Raw genomic sequence first — 18197 nt, 5'->3', positions numbered from 1 at the left:
ATATATATATATATATATATATATATATATATATATATATATATATATATATATATATATATATATATATATATATATATATATATATATTTATATATATATATATATATATATATATATACATATATATATATATATATATATATATTGTGACGATAATCTCTTTCAAGAGAGATTGAGCCTGCTCTTCCCTACATCATTACGTCGTTAAAGTACAAGATACTATATAGAAGATACGTCCACCAGTATCGCCAAACGTTTTGCCCAGGAAGCAAATCGTACCATGCACACCCCGACACCAGCCACACCCGCCGTAACCAGCAAACTGCTCATCCTCCGCCTGCCTGTTGCTGATTGGCTGATGTCTCGCCGCACCTGCACTCACGCCACCACCAGAGTCGTTGTCTGGGCAGCAGTACGCCGTACTCGTCAGAATATCTCTGTGCTCCTTGGAGTTGACATCTCTCGCTAGTAGACTAAGCCTTGGCTTTCGTGTACTAAGGGAGGTGGCAGCTTGAAGCCAGTATTCCAGCAACCATTATTTAATTTATATTGCTATCAATATTTTTGCATTCTGGTCTTAGAGTAACTTTTCATTGCCAGTTATTATTCATGTTATTTTGTTTGTTGACCAGTGTTGAATTTTATGAGATTGTCTTTATTCATGTCTTGTTTTCTAGAGTAATTAAAATTTCATTGTTTATATAATTGTTTTTTGTGTGTCTTCCCATTACCTTACCACAGACGAAAGGACAAACTTTTCTCTTTTTTTTTTGTGATGTGACGAGGCCCTGCCCCCAGCTTTTGAAACAGCCGAACACCAACGCTTTACCATCACAATTGTGGGAACCGACCTGTGAGATTTATATTTATTTAATTTATATGAATTTATATTTACGTTAATTTATATACTTCGATAGCAATTTGTATAATGATAAGTGGACTGTATTTCTGCAATAATCTCATAATCTCACAAATCGATCCTCTACACATTAGGGGGGTTTATTAAATTAAATATATATGCAGCCAATCAAACTACAGTAATAGACTACATACATTGAAGAGGTTCCTTATCTTATTTGTACAGCAGGTATAACCAGGATGTAGACCACATTTTCCCTCTTTGAGGTAGCTTCCACGTGCTGGTAACTGATGCACAAACATGCTTCCTCGTCTTGACCTGTTAAAAGGGCGCTAGCTGTGAAGCCAGAAACCTAGTATATGACAGGTATATCAGAGAAAACACTATACATGGAACCTTAAAGACCTGGCTTAATTACCTTTAGTTTGAGGCTATGTCGTGCTCTAACCAGGTCACCCTATATAATGACATTAATGGCCATAAATGAAGATACATGGGTTTCGGAAAGAACACTTAACTTGAATTTGTTGACAGCGTGTTGAAAATGGTACACCTTTGGTTTCCATAACACTACGTCCAAGTAAAATTAACAGGAGCCGAATTTGCTCCCGTGTGAGCCTCTGGTCTCGTATCAACAATGGCTGCCCTCCTTCCTCCCTCTGACGCCTGGCTTACATTGTCCACATGTCAGAAAGTGATAGAAGGGTCACATTTACTCTACTTTAATATTGATAATTAAGTTAATTTATATAAGATGTTTTATGATGGTAAAGTCCAAAGACTAATGTATTTAAGAATAATTCCCAGCAGAATAGCTGGTGAATTATAATAGTATGTGGTGATGATATCCCGTTTTCTTTAGACGGTAATTCCACTACAAGTTACGTTTTCTATGGGTAACTTGTTGGTAATACAGCTATTATCTGTATGATATATTAAATGGTGTCGGATTTTCCGACAACAATATATATATATATATATATATATATATATATATATATATATATATATATATATATATATATATATATATATATATTCGGAACAGTAGCCGATCCCCCTCTTTAAGAGAGGCGTGGAGGTCGACCCTCAACCACCCTGTAACAACATACATGAACAAATCACCCTGAAAACGTTAGTGAGGCTAGCCCTAGCCATCTGGCCCTAAACTTCAAAGAGACAGAAATTCTCTTTTTTTTATAGATATATAAGTTTGTAATATTATTTTCACTTGAATCCTCGGAGATTCGAACTCGGGTCTCAAACGAACCAAATTGGAGTCCCACCTACCAGGACATGGATGCTCACAATAAGAAATATTCTCAGCGATACCCAACTGGAGCCCAACTGAGACTTGAAATTGATAACAATAAGGTATCTAGAGGTAATTCATCCCTTTATCCATGTCGTATAACGAGCAGGTCACAAAATCCCATTAACAGGTGTATTACTAAAATAGCCACAGTGAAAAGAAGACATTCTACTTAATTTCAAATTCAAATTCTCTGGCATATAGTTTTTGTCTTTGAAGCCGTGATGAAAGGATAGAACTACAGCAGAGTATGAGCCAGGCCATGAAGAGTCACGCAACTTTTGAGTGTTTCATTAACGTGGGAAGTGCCAACTATGACACGCTTCCTGACACTTGAAACCTTTTAATTGACATTTGAAGCAGGATACTTTTTATGAGAACGTTGAAGCTTAATCCGGCTTCTCCACTCGTGTCGAGAGTTTACTGGTGACGTTCTTTTAGGTTTCTAACCAGTTTTCTGATGCATGTTGGCTTGGGGACCATGCAAGCTTGGCGCACAAGTGTTACTCGCGTGGCCCCCAGCGTGATGAAGTGATTTGATGAAATATCTGTGGCCTTAATGGTCTGCGAGTGCTGTCGGGAATTGGATTAAGGGTCAGACGACTACTTTCAATTCTTTTGTTCAGTCAGTGTGGTCTAGCGGTGAAGTATTGGACACGTCAAGGGGCATGGAGCCCCCTGGCTATCTGGGTTCGAATCCTTCAGGGAGAAAGAGTTTTGTGATGCATGTTGGCTTAGGAACCATTAAAACTTGACGCATATATATATATATATATATATATATATATATATATATATATATATATATATATATATATATATATATATATATATATATATATATATATATATATATGCGAACAAGCCTGAATGGTCCCCAGGACTATATGCATATTGTCTCAGAGACACTTGGTGCTTGGGGTAAAAGTGTTGCTAGTTTTTTGAAGGAGTTGGGGTCCAAGCTAATTCAAACAACTAGAGACCCTAGAGCCGCCAGTTTTCTCTTTCAGCGCCTTAGTGTGGCAATCCAGAGAGGAAATGCTCACTGCATCCATGGTTCCTGCCAGCCATCTGAGGAGCTGGAGGATCTCTACAACTTGTGACAAGCAGCCTTGTACCCTGCATGTAACCAATGTTGTAACCCTTTTTGTGTAATGACATTTTCAAATAAAGTTAGATATATATACACACATACCAAAAGAATAGGGGTGGTAGGGGAAGAAAATATCAAAGTGTTCAGTGAGGATCCACAAGGTCTTTTCTGAGTACTCCTTATTTTCTTCTCCGAGACTATGGGTCCCTACACTTGCACCAGTTCACCTATGTTTGATTCCTTCCCTTCCCCACAGCTTCACTTTTTCCTCATGTGTATATACGCCTGTATTTTCACCTTGTGTACCACAGCCTCGCTCCTGTGCCAGGTAAGTCCACTACGGGCTCACCATAACCCGTGCTACTTGGAACTCTTTGTTCCGAGTAGCTGAATCTCAAACAACAACAACCTTGTGTATTCACCTCTTACCTGAAGATGTTCCAGAGTGCAACGAAACGTTGTAAAAATTGAACCCTTCGCTAATCACTAGAGTTTCTTTACCATGTTGATTGCTCTTCTTAATCCCGAGAGCAAGAAAATAGTTATATTCTTAGAAAGCTTGTACTATAAGATCAAGAACACCAGCAAAATGGTTGTATTTCACAAAATATTTTTACATATGTATATATATATGTACTTAGCAGGAACTGTTGTACTAATTAACCAGAGTTGTGTAACAAGCTGGATTTTCCTGAAATATTCAAATTTTCCAAATGTTCATATAGGGAATAATAAAGCTTTTCGTCATATTTTATATGATTGGGATTAGTTTTCAGTCAAAATCAACAATGAAACTTAACCAACATTATCTAAACTAACCTTTCCTAACCTATCCCTTCTTCGAATATATTCTACTTTAGCCTATTCAAATCTATTCCAAGCTGTCGTAACGTAACTTAATCTACCTAACCTTCCCAACCTAACCTATCATAACAAAGTTGGTAATTCATGTCACCAATTATATTATATGTTAGGATTGAACCAATCTGAACATAAAAATTTAAAAATAAAAAAAACGCTCCGTCTGTATCTAAATTACTATATATTTATAAATAAACCCCGTCTTTGAAGCTTTATCTGTTTCGATCCATGAACCTGTTACTGTCTCTGTCTCCATCTCATGCCTTCTACAGCATCCTAGCATCTTATCTGTCTCCATCTCGTGCCTTCTTCAGCATCCCAGCATCTTATCTGTTTCCATCTCATGCCTTCTTCAGCATCCCAGCATCTTATCTGTCTCCATCTCGTGCCTTCTTCAGCATCCCAGCATCTTATCTGTCTCCATCTCGTGCCTTCTTCAGCATCCCAGCATCTTATCTGTCTGCATCTCATGCCTTCTTCAGCATCCCAGCGTCTTATCTTTCTCCATCTCATGCCTTCTTCAGCATCCCAGCATCTTATCTGTCTCCACCTCGTGCCTTCTTCAGCATCCCAGCATCTTATCTGTCTCCATCTCATGCCTCCTTCAGCATCCCAGCATCTTATCTGTCTCCATCTCGTGCCTTAGTCTCTGTCTCAACCTACTCCTCTACACCTGTACCACCCTCCAAGACGATTTTCTTCCTCAGAGTATTCAGCAAATGATGGATGGTTCTTCCTTAATACATTCGCGGGGTCACAAGATATTAAAGAGATGAGGACCATATGTCCGAGGGCGAGCGAGACCATTTTTACAGGAATTCTTTTGAAGCTTTTGAAGCAGCAATTGACTTTTTAATTTCGAGGAGGCTGCGGACCCAGATAATGAGAGGTGATAATGTCTTGGAAGGGCTCAGGAAGTACAATCGTTGGAAGTGAAATTTATGTATTTATTTATGTATTATTGCTCCAGGAACAGTTGAAACTACTGTAACTCCAGTGATTATGGCGGTGAGCACACAATTATCCATCGGACCCGAGTTCGATTCCCGAGCAGGGAGAGAGACAGACAGAGAGAGAGAGAAAGACTTTTCCGCGTTTTCCCTTACACCTGATGCGCCTATTCATCTAGTAGTATATAGCTATATTGTCGTTAGGTTGGGGCGGCCTCAAAGAAAGGAACGATGCAAACAGTATCCTCAGATTTTTCCATTATGACGCTGTAGCAATATATATATATATATATATATATATATTGAATAGAAGTGTTTGCAGAAAGCCTATTGGTCCATATTTCTTGATGCTTCTATATTGGAGCGGAGTCTTGAGGTGGGTAGAATATAGTTGTGCAATAATTGGCTGTTGATTGCTGGTGTTGACTTCTTGATGTGTAGTGCCTCGCAAACATCAAGCCGCCTGCTATCGCTGTATCTATCGATGATTTCTGTGTTGTTTACTAGGATTTCTCTTCCCACAACCAAACCATCGCCAGAGAAATCCTAGTAAACAACACAGAAATCATCGATAGATACAGCGATAGCAGGCGGCTTGATGTTTGCGAGGCACTACACATCAAGAAGTCAACACCAGCAATCAACAGCCAATTATTGCACAACTATATTCTACCCACCTCAAGACTCCGCTCCAATATAGAAGCATCAAGAAATATATATATATATATATATATATATATATATATATATATATATATATATATATATATATATATATATATATATATATATATATATATATATATATATAGCATTACAGGCGTGCAATAGAAGTAGAGTTGGTAGTAGATATGCCAGTAGATGGAGTAATTATGGTAGTGCAGGTAGTGGTGGAAGTAATTGCATTAATAGATGGTAGGGGTGTCCCAAGGGCATCTGCCCACTCCCCCCAAGCAAGCTGCCACCTTCACGGCACGCGAATGGGGTGGTCCGTGACCAAGGTCCACGCACGAGGGAGGGACGGAGGGGGGTGAACCTGTAGGCGTGATGGGAGGGGTCGGGTGTGATGGGGTCATATCACGACCACTTCCCTTCTTTCCCTTTTTTTTTGCCTTTGTTCCATTCCTCAATACCACCCCCCTCTCGCCTCCTCTTCCTTCCTTTGTCCCCCCCTAACTGCCTGCCTGTTTCCTCCTTTCCACCTTTCTGGCCTGCCAGCCTGCCTCTCACCTTTCCTGCATGTCTATTTGCCTACCAACTTGCCTTCCAGCCTGCTTGCCTGCCTGTCCTTTTGCCTTCCTCACTTTCTCCCTGTCTCCCTCCCTACCTCACTCACTCACGCACTGCCTGCAAGCCTGCTTCCCTTCCTCCCTCCCTTCCTCGCTACTTGCCTTCCTCTCTCCCTCCCTCCCTCCCTCCCTACCATCACTCCAAACAGGTCCGTCTCATCTTACGAGCGCCTTGGAGGTCTGGAAGTTCGGCTGAATATTTCAGTTTCTTCCCGGACAGACGGAAGGAGGTGCTGCGGAATGGTCGGAGGTCGTAAAAAGCGACCAGGGAAGGACGGAACAGAAGTAGTGGTGTTACGCATCACATAAAAGCCTTTTAGGAGGTCGCCAACTCCCAGACTTTGATCATTTTGGGGGGACACATGTCGCTATTCTAGATCTCTGGATATTTTAGATCTTTTAATACTATGTGTTTGTATTTTCCAACCCACTGCGTGTGTGTATTCTTCTAAATATGCCTTTTGGGGTTGAGTTTCTGCTCTTTGGTCCGCCTTTTAACTGTCGATCAACGTATGTGTGTGTGTCAATCTACATATGTGTGTGTGTGTGTCAATCTACATATGTGTGTGTGTGTGTCAATCTACATATGTGTGTGTGTGTGTCAATCTACATATGTGTGTGTGTGTGTCAATCTACATATGTGTGTGTGTGTGTCAATCTACATATGTGTGTGTGTGTGTCAATCTACATATGTGTGTGTGTGTGTCAATCTACATATGTGTGTGTGTGTATATGTGGGAGAGAGACGGGGGGGGGGTGGTAGTACGGTTTTATGTATAGACACAAGTTTTATGTAAATTATTAAACAAGAGGAATGCAGAAACTAAAATAATTATTTATACCATAACATTAAATGATTGTAATGGGATATAAAATTCTTAAATTTCTTCTCGAAGTAATCTCTCTTTTCCTCTAATTTGTATCTGAATCCAGGGAACACATTTCAACATTTTGGAATTCTTAGGTTTCTTTTTGTATTTTATTGTGAGAGTAGTTGTGCCTTTGTATTTATTATCTACCTATCTGCAACAATGATCACTGCATCTGTTATATATTTTTATATGAACAATGCATCTTTTATATTTTTATAGGAACAATGCATCTTTTATATGTTTATATCAATTATCTGTATGAATATATTATCTATCATCTGTCTACCCAAATATCAGAGTATCATGACTGGAAATTGACTTTCTCCAATTCTTTTTTAGTGAAGAGAGTTGCTCCCATCGAAAGTAGGACTTAAGACAGACTTCCACTTCAGGGAACTGAATGTGTTTGAATAGGGTAAACACCCTTTAACAAAAGGGAAGCGGTACGCATGAGCACTTAATCCCTTTTGCAACACTACGAAAATAGTGTTCGAGCCCCGTATTTCATAACTTTTCTGACAAACTGTATTTCCAATCCTTCAGTAAAGGGGGCTGTTAGAACGTCTTTCGTCGAATAGATGGTGTTAATTTGTTCTCAAAGAGTTCATATTTGGCAGTATGGATTTCTTTTTTTTTTTTTGCATTCTGTTCCAGATTGGAAAACTGGGCATCGGCTCAGATTTCAGAGTTTTCCGTTTTCTGGTACTTTTTGTTCCTTTTGTTCTGTACTTTTGTTCTTTTGTACTTTTTGTTCTGGTACTGATCAATACTGTGACTGCTATTATGCTAGCAGGATTCTTATATTGGAACAGATCTTATTTCAAACTTTTGCCTATTTACTGGCCCTGTTGCGGCGCTTATATATGTTCATTCCTTATACTGAGTGCTATATACACTCTGAGCCATATTCTCTTTGCATTATGTATTTAATTCAATTATTGCATTCTTAATGTTATCGCTCAAACCTTTTTTTCTGAAACCTTACTGGACATTTTACTATTTTTGGTAACATTCTATTTTCTCTCTCTCTCTCTCTCTCTCTCTCTCTCTCTCTCTCTCTCTCTCTCTCTCTCTCTCTCTCTCTCTCTCTCTCTCTCTCTCTCTCTCTCTCTCTCTCCCATTTCCTCCTAATCACACTCACAAGTTTCCCAACCTCATTCTCCCTCATTTTTTTCTCTCCTTCTCTACTCGTTATCTCGGCCCATCACTTCTCTCGCTCCATCTTCCTTAATCCCAGTCCTTATTCTTGGAAATCTTCATTCTCAAGTCTATGGATGTGCCATGCTTCAAGATTTCTTCTCCCTCATGTTTAAGAAGTTGTACTTTTGAGAAAAAAAGTTCATTTCTTTATTTCTCATGGCATTTGTCCTCTATTTCTTATCGTTGGTTATATTGATCAGTATAAGAGTAGTGAGAACAATTGCATGTGTTAAGAAGTTAAGATAGAGGCAGACTCCATAATCAACCTTATAGGTCGATATCAAAGCGGAGAGGTGGGGCCCAAGAGCCGTAGCTCATCGCCCACACATGAACAATAAGATGAGTAGCCTACCCATACTCATTATCTCCATTCCTTTGAATGTACGTGTACGAATTTGAGAACAGAAATAGTTGGGGCATCTTTCTTTTTTTACGAGAATTGAAAACAGAGCAAATTGTGAGATATGCCTGACTCAGGGACCGGAAATATATACCTGACTCAGGGACCGGAAATATATACCTGACTCAGGGACCGGAAATATATACCTGACTCAGGGACAGGAAATACATACCTGACTCAGGGACAGGGAATACATATGTCCCCAATATCACCCGAAATCCAAAGATACCGAATTGCAATCATTATTTTCATTTTGATATATTGTTAGTTCCATTGCACGTCAGTTAATGATTGCATTTGCTGTGAGCCATAATTTTTTGTTTAATTCACTTGGTACTATTTATGTGTAATTGACCAATCATTTGCAAGAAATTGGAATTACTGAGGTGTGTGTTTTTCTGTTTTTTTTCTTGGTTGGCCTGAATGTTGTTGAATCCAGTTCCGTCGACAGAGCTGAGTCAGGTATATATTTACACCTGCAGTCATGTGTGTATATTGGATTTACCGTAAAGGGACAAGGATGGGGGGGGGGTTGTGGGGGGGGGTTGTGGGGGGGGGTTGTGGGGGGGGGGTTGTGGGGGGGGGGGGTTGTGGGGGGGTCGGAAGGGGGACAGAACTGTGTGGTTGAAAGTCGTGTGTATATGAGTATTTTGATGTTTGTTTATGGTGTAGAGTAAAAATATACTTTTCAGCCTCTTGACTGTCGGTAGAGCTTCGAGCCCACACCATTGGGGTCCGCGGTTCGAGTCCGCTAGAGCACAGGTAAATGGACAGTATATATATATGAAGGCTTCCTGTCCCCGACAAAACGAATTAATATATTGTGTTGGCGGAAGACCAATAAAGCAGTAAAGAGCTTCCTGACTGTCGACAAAAACGTTTAACGCTAAAAGATACCTAAAGAATATATATGAAATACCCAATAAGTATCACGTGTATCCTTGACACGAAGGTTAAAAAGTACGAAAGGTGAATATTCTCTTTCTAACTTTTATTCTCCAATAAACTGAGCATTGCTTTCGCAAAAACTGGGCCGAGCACGCAAGGGAGTCGATGGCTCTTAAGACCCAGTGGAGGGGGGTATGCTGAAGGGTGTATGCTGGAGGGGGGTATGCTGGAGGGGGTATGCTGGAGGGGGTATGCTGGAGGGAGTATGCTGGAGGGAGTATGCTGGAGGGGGATATGATGGAAGGGGGTATGATGGAGGGGGTATGATGGAGGGAGTATGCTGGAAGGGAGTATGCTGGAAGGGGGTATGATGGAGGGAGTATGCTGGAGGGGGTATGCTGGAGGGAATATGCTGGAGGGAGTATGATGGAGGGAGTATGCTGGAGGGAGTATGCTGGAGGGGGTATGCTGGAGGGAATATGCTGGAGGGAGTATGCTGGAGGGGTATGATGGAAGGGGGGGTATACTGGACGAGGTATGCTGCAGGAGGTTTGTTAGGGGGATATGTTGGAGAGGGAGTATATGACAGGGGGGATAAGTTTGGAAATATGTTGGGTAAGGGGTATGTTTGAGTGGTATGATGGGTAAGGGGGAGGGGTATGTTTGGGGTAGGTATAACTTGTACCAAGTGAAGGGAGCAACCCGTCGGATTGTAAACGGAATCAATCCAATCCGTTAATAATGCGACTGTGTTAATACAAATTAAAGCACTGTGTTAAGGATGTTTGTTCTATATGCATTGGTCTGGATGGGTTAGGTGGGTTGCGTGGGGGGGTTGTACGGTTCTGGTTAGGCAGAATAGTTTATCTTTTTTACGGAGTTGTCTGAGTGACTACTAGTTTGTTCCTAACTACTAGTTAGTTCCCCCCCCCCCCACACACACACACACACCCAGAAAGCAGCCCGTAACAGCTGTCTAACTCCCAGGTACCTATTTTCTGCTAGGTAACAGGCGTATCAGGGTGAAAAAACTCTGCCCATTTGTCTTTGCCTAAGCTAGGAAATCGAACCCGGGCCACAGGAATACGAGTCCCGCACGCTGTCCACTCAGCTACCAGACTTCCAGACGTGTGTGTGTGTGTGTGTGTGTGTGTGTGTGTGTGTGTGTGTGTGTGTGTGTGTGTGTGTGTGTGTGTGTGTGTGTGTGTGTTTACTCACATATTTGTGTCTGCAGGATCGAGCGTTGGCTCATGGATCCCACCTTTCTTAGCCTTCGGTTGTTTAAAGCAATAGTTCCGGTCCTTCTTCTCTATCATACCAAGTTTTAAAGTTATGACTAGTGTTTGCTTCCACAATGTGCTCCTTTAGTTCATTTCATTTTCCTCACTACTCTCACGCTAAAAGAAAACTTTCTAACATATCTATGACTCATCTGAGTTTCCAGCTTCCACCCATGTCCCCTTGTTCTGTTGGTATTCCCTGTGAACATTACGTCTATTTCTACTCTGTCAATCTCCCTAAATATTTTGTATGCAGCCATCATATCTCCTCGCTCCCTCCTTTTTTCTAACGTCGGCATGTTCAGTTCCTTCAATCGCTCTTCATATCCCATCCTTTGCAACTCCGGGACTAGCCTCGTCGCAAATTTTTTAACCTTTTCCAGTTTCCTAATGTGTTTCTTAAGGTGGCGCCTCAATGATGGGGCTGCATACTCTAAGACTGGTCTCACGTAGGCAGTGTATAGCGCTTTGAATGCCTCCTTACTTAGGTTTCTGAATTACGTTCTAACTTTTTGCTAGCGTAGAGTACGCAGCCGTCGTTATCCGATTTATATGTGCCTCAGGAGTTGGATTTGGTGTAAAATGCACTCTCAGGTCCCTTTCTCGAATCGTCACAGGCAAGTAGTTTCCCCTTTATTATGTACTGTCCCTTTGGTCTCCTGTCACCTAGTCCCATTTCCAAAACTTTACACTTGCTCGTGTTGAACTCCAGTAGCCATTTCTCTGACCATCACCGAAGCTTGTTCAGGTCCTCTTGGAGGATCCTACAATACTCATCTGTCACAACTCTTCTCATTAATTTCGAGTCATCCGCGAATATCTACATATAGAACTCGACTTCTATTGACATGTCGTTCACGTATATTAGAAATAGAATTGGTCTCAGCATCGATCCTTGAGGTACTCCACTCGTTACTGTTCGCCAGTTTGACTTCTCGCCCCTGACTATTACTCTCTGACTCCTGCCTGTTAGGTAATTCTTTACCCATGCTAGGGCTTTTCCGCTTACTCCTGCCTGCCTCTCAAATTTGTATAGCAGTCTCTTGTGCGGTACTGTGTCAAAGGGTTTTTTGGCAGTCCAGAAATATGCAGTCTCCCCACCCTTCTCTGCCCTGCCTTATTTTTGTTATTTTACCATAGAATTTCAGAAGGTTTGTTAGGCATGATTTACCTTCTCTGAACCCATGTTGATGTTTGTTTACATACCTTATTTTCTCCAGGTGTGCAACCAGTCTTAACCTGATTATTCTTTCAAGTACTTTACAGGGGATGCTTGTCAGTGATACTGGTCAGTAGTTAAGTGCCTCATTCCTATCTCCTTTTTTGAAAATTTGTACCACATTTCCCTTCTTCTAGCAAGTGGGCAACTCTCTCTTTATAAGTGACTCATTATAGATCCTTGCCAGAGGCACGCTGATGGCCTGTGCTGCCTCTTTTAGTATCCATGGTGATACTTTGTCTGGTCTAACTGCTTTAGTTGCATCCAGTGTTGTTAACTGTTTCATTACCTCCTCTGCTGTCACCACTATATCTGATAGTCTCTTATATTGGGTTATCTCGTCTTCTAACACTGGGAGCTGCTCAGACTCGGTTGTCAACACACCACGGAAACTGGGATTCAGTGCCTCGCAGATTTCCTTGTCACTTTCTTTATATGCCCTCTCTGTTTTCCTTAGTCTTGTCACTTGGTCGTTCACCGACATTTTTCTTCTTATATGGTTGTGTAGTAATTTTGTTTGCTTGTTCGCTTTGATTGCAATATCATTCTCATAATTTCTTTCCGATACTCTTTTTATGTTAATGAAATCGTTCCTAGCTCTGTTACATCTGATCCCTGTATTCCTCTGTCCTTTGTCTTCTGTACTTCCTCCGCTCCCTCCTACTTCTCATTTTTGCTTCCTGACACTGTCTAATAAACCATGTGTTATTATATTCCATCCTACTTTTCTCCCCATATTGTATGTATAAAACTCTCTTCGACCTCCTTGTATTTCAGTATGACTAGGTCCATTATATCTCTATATCTGTTAGGGGGTGAAGGACCCCCTATACACTATGGAGAGTGGCAAGCAAAGTGCCTCTGCACACTCTTTCAGTACCCATGGCGAGATCCCGTCTGGACCAACAGCCTTTCTAACATCCAGATCCAGCAGGTGTTTCTTGACCTCCTCTCTCGTAATTTCGAACTCTTCCAAGGCCGCCTGGTTTAATTCCCTTTCTCCTAGCACAGTGACCTCACCTTGCTCTGTTGTGAAGACCTCTTGGAACCTCTTGTTGAGTTCATCACACACCTCTTTGTCATTCTCTGTACACCTGTCCTCGCCTGTTCTAAGTTTCACTACCTGTTCTTTCACTGCTGTTTTCCTTCTGATGTGACTGTGGAGTAGCTTTGGTTCAGTCTTGGCTTTGTTTGCTATATCATTTTCATAACTTTTCTCTGCTTCTCTTCTCACCCTGACATACTCATTCCTGGTTCTTTGGTATCTCTCTCTGCTTTCTGGTGTTCTGTTATTCCGGAAGTTCCTCCACGCCCTTTTGTTCAGTTTCTTTACTTCCATACATGCCCTATTATACCATGGATTCTTCTTTTGCTTCTCGGATTTTTCCTTTTGGGCCGGGATGTATCTGCTTACTGCCTCCTAACACTTTTGGGTGACATAGTCCATCATATCATGTACAGACTTAGCTCTGAGGTCTGTGTCCCAAGGTATTTCCCTTAGGAAGCTTGTCATCTCCTCTTAATTTCCCTTTCGGTATGCCAGCCTTTTGGTTCCTAGTTCTTTTTCGGGGGGGATAATTCCTAGCTCTACCAGGTACTCAAAGTTCAATACACTGTGATCACTCATTCCCAAGGGTGCTTCCATCTTGACTTCCCTTATATCCCACTCATTTAGGGTTAATATCAGATCAAGTATTGCTGGTTCATCTTCTCCTCTCATTCTTGTTGGATACTTGATGTGCTGGCTTAGAAAGTTTCTTGTTGCCACGTCCAGCAGCTTAGCTCTCCATGTTTCTGGTCCTCCATGCGGGTCTCTGTTCTCCCAATCTATCTTCCCATGGTTGAAGTATCCCATAATTAGTAGTGTGTGTGTGTGTGTGTGTGTGTGTGTGTGTGTGTGTGTGTGTGTGTGTGTGTGTGTGTGTGTGTGTGTGTGTTTTGGGGGTGTGTGTGTGTGTGTTTTGTGTGTGTGTGTGTGTGTATGTGTGTGTGTTTTGGGTGTGTGTGTGTGGGCGCGCGCAAGCGAGCGAATCAATGTGCTGCTGGGGCTGGAATTCTGCTGGAAACTATGCCAGGAATTGTTGCAGTTCGCGAGGGTCATTGCTTGTCCACAATGTGCATTACAATCTAATTTTTCTCGTGTGAATTGTCCAAGATGACGGCGACATCCAGAGCCCTCTACTCTGCTCTGCTCTCCTCTGCTCTGCTCATCTCTGATGTGCCCTGATGTACTCTGAAATGCTGTGTTCTGTTCTGCTTCTGCTCAATTCTGGGTTCAAAACATCTCGCGGATTTATATCATCGACGGCTTCTGTTGGGAAATATTACTTCTGTTCTGGAAGCAGCTTGCCCGGGCTCATCTTTCACGTGACATCCTGAGCGTTGCGCTGGTGTGTGTGTGTGAGGACAGAGCCCTCATCCTGCAAACTCTGCTAGCAACTGCCGGGTTGCAGCGGATACGTGAGGCCTGGGGGCTACTCCAAGCAACAATCAACCAACAACAAGTGACTACACGTTATACCTGCCCAGAGGCCGGGTATACGGGAGGGAGAATTAGACATCCCACATGAACCCACTCCAGGTATATTCCAGGTGTGAAGTGTGGGGGATTGTATGATTGTCCTCTCTCTCTCTCTCTCTCTCTCTCTCTCTCTCTCTCTCTCTCTCTCTCTCTCTCTCTCTCTCTCTCTCTCTCTCTCTCTCTCTCTCTCTCTCTCTCTCTCTCTCTCTCTCTCTCTCTCTCTCTCTCTCTCGCTCTCTCTCTCTCTCTCGCATCCTTCGCGTGAAGCCACCATCGGATATTTTCATTTAAATTCACCGACTGCAAAAACATATACTGCTTCAGTTTATGGTTTTGGAGATGGAATCTGAAGCTTCGTGCGTAACTCCGTCTCGCCTTTTCCATGGAAAAGTATATACCTGCAGAGGCAGAGTGGGCGTGAGTTCCCACGATGAGTCTTGGTAAAGGTTAATATTAATAGAGAAAAATCCACGTGGGCGATGATTTGAGTCTAGTCTGGAAAATGTTCTAATCTTGTCTGAAATTTTGCCTGTAGCCAGTCGAAACTCTTACTCTGTGTGAGGAGTGGCGCTGAGTACTTGCAATACGTCTTATCCGTTACATAAGAGACTCAGGAAGGTTGGATCAATGCGTTACAGCTTGCAGCTTGGACTGTATCAACTTCGAATCGACCGGAAAGCTTCTCTGCGGGTCTCTAATGATCGTAAATTTACCCTAATGTTAAAGCTTTTCCGGAGGGGTTCTAATCTGTTTTGGTTCTGCCTTATTCCTAAACCTCTTCTGCGATAATGCTTTTTCTGGAGTTCCTTGCCTATCTTTAAGGATTTTTCAAGGATTTTCCCAGGGATCCAGATCTGTTATGACTCCAACTAAGCCCTAAAGCTCCTATGGATAAAGCTTTTCTGGCTATCCTTGTCTACCTTAAAGGATTTTTGGGCTGTTCTTTAGCTCAAGCTCACACTTGAGCTTCTACTTCGTTTGATTGATTGGTTGACGAAGATTAAGCCCCCACAAGAGCGGCACGATCTCTAAGCCCGTAAGTACTAAGCTCTAAGTACAGCTCTAAGGTGGTAGATGCGTGGAGTGAATGTGGTCCTTGGTCGAGTATAACATGTTGACGTGGGCCCCTCTGTATATACTTCCCTTGAAGGTTGAGTAAGGATGGTTGAGGGTAGAGAAGGTTGACTCTGCACGTTCGCCGGGTGGTATGGGAAGAGGTGATTTCAGGGGCACTTATATTCGATAATAGCACTGTTAAGTCGGCCCTGTGGTGTCAGGTAATCTTCGTTTTATGATCCTGTTAGCACTGTGGTGGAGGTCGTATTGGATTATTGAATGGTGTCTACAGGAGCTGGTGCGTGAATGGTCGTTAAACAGGAGCTGGTGCGTGAATGGTCTTTAAACAGGAGTCGGTGCGTGAATGGTCATTAAACAGGAGCTGGTGTGTGAATGCTTCCCTCCTGTCACTCTTTTCTCACTCTCTTCTCACTCTCTTCTCACTCTCTTCTCACTCTTCTCTCCTCTCTGTTCCTCTGTGTATTATAATGTTGTAAATGTGTATAATAATAATATTTAGATTTATACATGTGTTTCATAAATATTATTGATTATCTGTGTTCTAACATGCCCAGTTAATAATAACTTTATGTATTTCCATAGTTGCATTATGCCTCTCCCCACAAACTTGGTAGAGATTGAGGGAAGTGCAAAATAATGTCAGTATATAAATTTGTTGGTTTTGTTTTGTTCTTACACTTAACATTTTACTAATGGTGCTAACTGACTCGTTAAGTCAGCCTTCGTCTGGGGAAAAAACCAACACGCAAAAGAGGTAGTTTAAAAAAGTGTCTTGTCTTGTCTTGTCTTGTCTTGTCTTGTCTTGTCTTGTCTTGTCTTGTCTTGTCTTGTCTTGTCTTGTCTTGTCTTGCTTTTTTTTTTTTTTTTTTTTTTTTTTTTTTTTTTTGAGATATATACAAGAGTTGTTACATTCTTGTACAGCCACTAGTACGCGTAGCATTTCGGGCAAGTCCTTAATCCTATGGTCCCTGGAATACGATTCCCTGCCGCGAAGAATCGTTTTTTCATCCAAGTACACATTTTACTGTTGCGTTAAACAGAGGCTACAGTTAAGGAATTGCGCCCAGTAAATCCTCCCCGGCCAGGATACGAACCCATGACATAGCGCTCGCGGAACGCCAGGCGAGTGTCTTACCACTACACCACGGAGACTGTTATCTTAGTGCCCCACAAACTCCTCAAAGACTTGTCCAACCACTTGGGCTGGACGGTAGAGCTTCGGTCTCGCTTTTCGCAGGTCGGCATTCAATCCCGGACCGTCCAAGTGGGTGGGTATCATTCCTTTCCCCCGTCCTATCCCAAATACTTATCCTGACCCCCTTTCCAAGTGCTATTTAGACGTAATGGCTTGGCTCTTTCTCCTGGTAATTCCCTTCCTCAAAGACTTTGGTAAGCTTGAAGCTTGATTTAAAAGTTCCACGAGCATTTCAATATTAATTTATATGACGAATTAAATGTTTGTTTGCAATGCCTATGAAAATAGCCTTTTCTTTATACTCTATATGTGTATACACCTAATCAGTGCCCACGTGTTAAGCAGTAGTATAAAGTTCAGCAAATCTGTATAATCGTACAAGTTCTAGGGGGGCGATAATATATTAAGGTTCACAAATTTCCAAAAACCATGGAATGAAAACTCACAGACTAACAGATTCACAAACACTCTTTCAGACTACCAGTGGATGAATAAGTGGATAAAACATAACGGAATATTAATAGGATATTACGTGCATGAACGCAAGCAGCTTATGTTCTTGCTGCTACTGTCTCTGTGTTGGCTCGGGGTCTTGAAGTGGATAGAATATAATTATGTGTTAACTGACTGTTGGTTGGTGGACTTGACTAAAGTCCACCAATGCAAAGTATAGCTCAGCTCATATAACTCAATGTAAAGTATAACTTAACAACTCAGTGTAAAGTATAAAGTAATGAAATTGGGCGAAGGGAGTAGTAGGCTGAGCACCAAGTTAACACATAATTATATTCTACCCACTTCAAGACCCCGAACCAACACAGAGACAATAGAAGCAGGAATATAAGCTGTTTATGTTCAAGCATATGTAATAGCATATTAATATCCATTATGTTTCATCCACTTGATCATCTCAATCACGTCCTGTACCACCTCATACCAAGCGAATATACGCCTTTGCAAAAGCATGGTAAATTTGTCTTTGAAAATGTAAGGAGTGCCTTGCGAAACGCATTCCTAGGTATCAGACCATAATAAATTGTGAAAATGAACATTGGAGACTTAATTGTTCAACTTCCCTCGATAGCGAAGAAAAAAATAGGAATTATTGAGAAGATTCGTGTTAGAATCATTAATCTTACTCTTTCAGTCATATTCAAGACCAATGATAGCATTCAGGA

General features: G+C 41.6%; 1 protein-coding gene across 1 annotated transcript in view; it reads right to left on the bottom strand.

Moving 5' to 3' along the window:
* LOC138363365 (uncharacterized) overlaps nt 1-18197 on the bottom strand; it is a 325989-nt gene that overhangs the window by 257862 nt on the left and 49930 nt on the right. The window lies entirely within an intron of this gene.

This window comes from Procambarus clarkii, chromosome 10 (genome assembly GCF_040958095.1).
Source record: "Procambarus clarkii isolate CNS0578487 chromosome 10, FALCON_Pclarkii_2.0, whole genome shotgun sequence".
NCBI classification, from domain to species: Eukaryota; Metazoa; Arthropoda; class Malacostraca; order Decapoda; family Cambaridae; genus Procambarus; species Procambarus clarkii.
This window is presented reverse-complemented; position numbering and strand designations above follow the sequence as displayed.